This window comes from Populus euphratica, unplaced genomic scaffold (assembly GCF_000495115.2).
Source record: "Populus euphratica unplaced genomic scaffold, PopEup_1.0 scaffold47.1, whole genome shotgun sequence".
Taxonomy (NCBI): domain Eukaryota; kingdom Viridiplantae; phylum Streptophyta; class Magnoliopsida; order Malpighiales; family Salicaceae; genus Populus; species Populus euphratica.
Window position 1 is genome coordinate 768093 of NW_011499925.1, and position 7341 is coordinate 775433.

Below are 7341 nucleotides of genomic sequence, written 5' to 3' on the forward strand. Positions count from 1 at the left end.
CCAAAATTTGAAACTATTAATTTATTGAATAATTGTTGAGTGGGTGACCATATCTTGACTTGGTTACAATCCTTATCTTCTTATCTGAACAAAACGTCATTGCTAATATCAGAATTTGAACAGATTGTCCACATGAAAATTCTAGAAAATTATCTCAACTTTCTAACAAAAAAAAATGAGGTTATTCGGACTTCTAGAACTCGAGATATGGGCAGAATACTAAATAGTGTTGGGCTATAGGATAGATTTTAACTTTTTCCATTGTTGTTACAATTTGAACTTGAAAATAACCTTTTTGAATCTTAGACTCTTATGAAAGTTTTAGGCCTATGTCTTAGCTTTCAATACATATAGAGCAAACCTAAATCCAAGTTCTACAGCTCTAGTTATGACCCAATAATCGAATGGTGTTGCAATTTGGATTGAACCAATATCTATTTTCTAAACTTAGCCCTCTCTTTGTCTTTTCACTTTCAGTACTTAAACTCATTAATCCCTTAATTTATGAGATAGGCCTGCATTTTAGATGAATATTTACTATAAATTAAATGTATCTTATATTATTAGATATGTTATTATAAAACATGCTCTAACTAAGAAGTTACTGATACTTCAAGTGCAAAATGATGATATAAAACCTTGATAAAAATGCACTTTTAAGTACTAATCAACTATGATGAAGATACCAAGTATAGGAGCTTGCTTCATGTTATAGAGGGAATTATAAAGCTAATAAACATTTTGAGGATGAGTTGGATCATTAAATCCATATGGTTGTTCTATGACTTCCTCCTATAAAACACCATTTAGAAAAGCATTGTAAACACCCAACTGTTGAACTAAATTTGCATCTTTAGTTAGAAAAGTCAAGGCACTAGAATTGAAAAATAGTAATCAATTAAAATCTGTTCAAGACATTGTGTGTCAAATCTGTGAAACTAATGAACACCCAACCAATAACTGTCCAACTTTGCCTTCTTTTAAGAAATGTCTCTATAAACAAGCCTATGTTTTAAACAGTTTTCAAAGATCCAATCATAACCCATACTTGTAAACATACAACCCTAGTTGGAGAGATCATCTAAATTTTAGTTGGAAGAGTAGTAACAATAAGGCACACACTTCACAACCACCATTTCAAGCACACCATAATTTTTAAAATTCTCATAGATTTGTACCTTTTTATGTTCCCTCTCCTAGAAGACATTTTGAGGAAACTTTGTATGAATTCATTAAAAAGTAAAAGACAATCAAAACTCAACTTGCTCAAAGTATAACAAATTTTAAAGATACTCTTGCAAAATTCACATTTACTCTTATTTTTTAGGAGAAAGGTGATTAGTACTTAAAAGTGCATTTTTATCATGGTTTTAAATGCCAAAGGACAATACAATTTAAGTGTAAGCAACTTTAGAAGCCAACATATAGATCAAGTTCAATTAGTCATTACTCTCTATAATGGTAAGGTTATTGAATAACCAATTCTTAAACCTTATGAGAAAGATGATGAATCAATCTCTGAGGGTAAGGGAGGGGTTAAACATGAATATTGCAAAGAAAGACTGATTCCCCACCAATACTTCTATTTCTTCATGCCATAACCAAACAAAGGGAAGTTAATCATGATTCTAAAATCTTTAAAACTTTCAAACAGGAAGAAATCGAGGACAAAAAAGGCACTACAAATGTTGATATGGATCTTTTGTCAAGATTGACAATAGATTCAACATCTGACATCATACCAATCGATGATTACTTTCCTAGTAAATCTTTACTTTCTCTTAGTTCAATGCCTTGGTTTGCAAAAAATATCAATTTTCTTGCTTCATGATTTTTGCCACTCATTAGAGTACCGAAGACAAAGGAAAGTTTTTGAATGAAATGAAGAAATTTTATTAGGATAACCCTTATTTATTCAATTTTTTTTTGATTAAATATTTCAAAGATGCATTCCAAACATTTTTTTTTATTAAATATTTCAAAGATGCATTCCAGACAATGACATAAGTAGTGCCATTAAATTTTATCATTTGAGGCATGTAAAAGTCATTTGTTGTAAAAAAGGATGACTGTAAAAATCTTATAATATGGATTCTATTAGTCAACGATGTTCAAAGACACATATGTGTTCTGCAAAGCTTGTGAAAATTATTAAAAGACAAGATTTATTTCAAAACATAAGGAATCTTTAGATAATTTTCTATTGACTTTTGAGACGTATCCTGGTGGAGATGTGCAATGTGCAATTCATGATTTATAACCTAGTTTTTATAAAGAACATGCTCATCATAGTTTTGGAAATCTGACTAAAAGATCCTATTTGCTTATTTTTAAGAAAACTAGATGGGAAGCCTATCCTCTAGCCATAGAGAGTGTTTAAGCCATTCTTAGACATAAAACTAAGAGAAGATGTAAGTCATAATCACAACTACCAGTATATACACATGTTTTTTTAAAAAAAAAAAGAGAAAGAAAGAATGAGATCCAACTGGCCTACATATAAATGGTATGATTATATTTTCAATTTCTCATTTATAAAATCTTCTCTTCCTTCCCTTCATTTCTACTTAACCCATACATTCAACAGATATAGAAGTGTGTAAAAATGGCAGGTTTCTCAAGTCATCACATAATAAACATTTGTATGATACTAGCTGAGAGAAAGATTCATTTAGTGTATGGAGGAGGCAACCTTGGGTTAATGGGGGGGTGTCAATAGCTATATTTTTAAGAGGCAGTCAAGTTTTGGGGGTTGTCCCCAAAGCTTTAGCAAAAAGGGGCATCATTGAAAAAATAATTGGAGAGGAACTGCAAGTCTCTATAATGTCTAATCGAATGAATGCAATGTTTAACTATGTTGATGCCTTCATTGCCTTAGTAAGTGGTTTGGGATCTTTGGAAGAGATCTTTCATATTTTCTCTTGGGCCCAATTGCACATTCATCATAAACTCATAAGTCTGTTAAATATTAATGATTTTTATGATAGTTTATTAGTTTTTTTTTATCATATTGTGGAACAGAAATTTCTAACATATTAGTTTTTTTTTATCGTATTGTGGAACAGAAATTCCTAACATCTTCGGCATGATGAATTATAATCTTTACTACTGCTGCTGAACAATTGATTGATTAACTACAATCTTTCTTCCCTGTAATTGATCCCTCTATGAGTCTTATAAATTGGTCAACTAAGAAAAGCCATAAAAAGCTTAGATTGGATTTGAGTCTTCTTTTGTAAACCTTTGTGTCTTTTGGTTTTATTAGTAGCATATTATTTTGTTTTATTATTTTTTATATTTGTTTATGTATATTTTAGGATTGTCAATGTTCGTTGTTTCAAGTGATGTATATTTCAGGATTGTCAATGTTCGTTGTTTCAAGTGATGTCTTCTATACTATCTTTCTACCTTAGAATATTAAGGATAATGTCTCATTTTAGTTGAGAGAAAATGGTAGTAGTTGATATTAAAAAAAAAAAAATAACTATGTTTTCTATTTCATAAACCATTTGCAAAAACTATTGTTACTAGGATGACAAAGTAAAGGAGTTCTTTTGTTAAGGTGACTCTTGAGATCCATCTTAGTAAACATTCTTAAGAAGATCTATCAAAATACTTCTTGAAATATTCAAGTTTACAAATTATCACTTGATTCTGCTCATATATTCTTAAATCTTTATTTTCACATATAAACTTTAACATATGATTGTGGGTTGTAGATTAGATTATTACATTATTTATATTCTTTTGTTAAATATAACAACTAAAAGAAAGGGATAATATATAATTTATAATAATAATAAAAAATATAATATTGATGATAATAAAAACCTAGATAATTTTGGTTTTGTAGCGTCGCTAACCTAAGTAATTAAGCCCGAAGAGGTGTTTTAACACTTAATACTTTAAAATCAACTGACTTGGGAGCTATTGGCTTAATGTTTATTACATAGGTTAAGAAGAAAAGGTTAACGGAATCAAACATTACCCTATCTACAACCTGAGTTATTAAACTCAAATGGGTGTCTTAACACTTAATGTCATAAAACCAACTGGTCTGAAAATCATTAGTCTAAAGCTCGTGACATGGGTTAAAAATACATTGTGTGTTAAGTTTATATATATATATATATATATATATATTAGAAAAAAGAAGAAAAAAAAGATAATAATCTCAACATAATGAAGTTAATCTTAAACATTAGAATAAAATATTATTTTCTTCTAGTAAAAGCCTCATCATCTATGTTTTCATATATTGAGCACATAAAATGAAAGGTTCATTAATATTTTATTTAAGAGATATTGAGCATATATATAAATTTAATGAAAGTTTGTTTATCTGCATAGATTAATGAAAGTTGAATGATGTGTGCCTTACTTTGTGGAACTTGTAAATTATTTTTCTATTTTACCATTTCGATTACTAGAGACTAGTAACAAGTGGTTGGGCGATATGTTTAGTACTTAAAAGTGCACTTTTATCAAGATTTTATATCATCATTTTGCACTTACAATATTAATAACTCCTTAACTAGAGCATGTTTTATAATATCATGTCAATACTATAAGATACCTATCACATAAATATAGACTTATCACATAAATAAAAGGAATAATTGATAAGTTTAACTTCTGAAATTTAGAAGACAAAGAAAGGACCAAGCTTAAAAAAGAGATATTGGTTCAGTCTAAACTGGAACGTTGTTCTGTCATTAGATCATAACTGGAGTTGTAGAACTTGGATTTAGGAGTGCTTTATATGGATGGAAAGTAAGACATGGGCCTAAAACTTTCATGAGAGTTCAAGATTCAAAAAGACCATTTTCAAGTTCAAATTATAGAACAATAAAGAAGTTCGAATATGTCCTGTAGCCGAGACATTGTTTAGTGTTTAGTCTATATCTCGAGTTCTAAAAGTCAAAATAACCTCTCTTTTTTTTGGAAAGCTAAGACAATTTCCTACAACTTTTATGAAAACAGTCTATTTAAATTTTGATATTTGCAATGACATTTTGTTTAGACAAGAAGATAAGGATTGTCATTAAGTCAATATATGGCTACCCACCCAACAACTAGTCAACAATTCAATAGTTTCTAATTTTGGCCTATAAAAGGAGGCATTTTTCATGCATTTAGGCATCTTGGTTTTCAAATTAAGATCATGCTCTTTATTTCTTTCTTTATATTTTAGTAATATTTAAGTTTTATTTCATGTTATATTTTTCTTAATCTCTTATTTATATTTTTCATTTCTTTTACTATACTTATGTTCTCATGCTGTTTATTTATGTTTCTCTTCTTCATTATATTTAGCTTAATTTATTATGTCAAGGTGAAAAGGTTTCATGATACGACCAAAAGATTGATGTCTTTTCTCAAGTGTTGGAGTGCCGAAGTAATAAATAATCAAGTAAGACTGGGGTCGAACCACAAGGAGGTTAACTATATAAATTATAAATAATAATAATAATAATAATAATAATAATAATAATAATAATAATAATAATAATAATTGATGATGATGATGATGATGATGATGATGATGATGAATTGAAGAAGACTTTAAGATGTAAGATTAATATAAGAATTAAACAAGGATAATATAAGTTTAAAAGATTCACTAATGGTATTTTAAATGAGTATAAACTCTTTTTAGTACTCAACTAAAAACCATACACAAAGAAAGTTTCAATTGGATTATAAATCACTAACATGATTATATTAGTTACCTTATTCGAATAATATTAATACTTGTAAATGTTGTTAGGTATTCATGATTATAACTTACACTAGCTTGATTATATTAGTTATCTTATTCGAATAATATTAATACTTGTAAATGTTGTTAGGTATTCATGATTATAACTTATGTTAACAATAAATCATGTTCCTTTCATAGCACAAGTGTAAGTTATACCATGTAGTTGGGCAATGAATATGCAAAGTATTTGTTGTACCAAGTTTTATACGACATAAATCTAGATTAACCATTTAACAAGCAAAGTATTAAAAGTGAACAAAATAACAAATACAAAACATGTTAGTATCAAACATTAAAGTTCATCTTGAGTTTATAGTATGCTTATTTTTATACTATCAGTGTAATATTTTCACATCGACATAATAAACTTAGCTAAATATAATGAAGAAGAGAAACATAAATAAACAACATGAGAACATAAATATAGTAAAAGAAATGAAAAACATAAACAAGAGATTAAGGAAAATATAACATGAAATAAAACTTAAACATTATAATAATATAAAGAAAGAAATAAAGAGCATGATCTTGATCTGAAAACCTAGATGCCTAAATGCATGAAAAATGCCTTCTTTTATAGGTCAAAATTGAAAACTATTGATTTGTTGACTAATTGTTGAGTAGGTTACTTGGTGACAATCTTTATCTTTTTATCCGAACAAAACATTATTGCTAACATCAGAATAAACAGGTTTGATGCATGAAAATTCTAGAAAATTCTAATATGGGCTGAACACTGAACAATTTCTTGGTTGTAGGACAGATTCAGGCTTCTCTGTTGTTGCTAAGATTTGGACTTCCAAATAGCATAATTGAGTCTTGCATTCATGTGAATGTTTTAGGCCTATGTCTTAGCTCTCTAGGCATATAAACCAAATTTAAATCTAAGATCTACAGCACTAGATATGACTCAATGATTGAACAATGTTCAAGTATGGATTGAACCAACGTCTTTTTTCTAAGCTTCACCCTCTCTTTGTCTTCTCAATTTTAGTAGTTGAACTCATTAATCAATCCTTTGATTTATATGATAGTCCTGCATTTAAGATAAATATTTATCATAAATTAAAGTATCTTATAGTATCAGACTTGTTATTATAAAACATGTTTTAGTTAAGGAGTTATTGATACTTCAAGTGCAAAATGATGATATAAAACCTTGATAAAAATGCACTTTTAATTATTAATCACACCCTCCAACCAACTTATTACGTGTCCCTAGTAATCAAAATGTTAAAATAGGAAAACCAATTTGCAAGTTCCATAAAGCAAGACATTCATCATTTAACTTCAATTAATCTATTCAGATAAATAAACTCTCATTGAATTTATATATTAACTTAATATCTTTTTACCAAGATATTAATAAGTTTTATTCCCTTAAGCTTTGCTCCTCAACTTATGTAACAAGTGTTAAGCCAATAACTCCCAAGTTAGTTGACTTTAGGGTATTAGGTGTTAAAACACCCTTTTGAGTTTAATTGCTTAGGTTAAGGAGGTTACAAAACCTAACTTATCTATATTTTTATTATCATCAATTTTTTTTACAAATTATATACTACCCCTTTTCTTTAGTT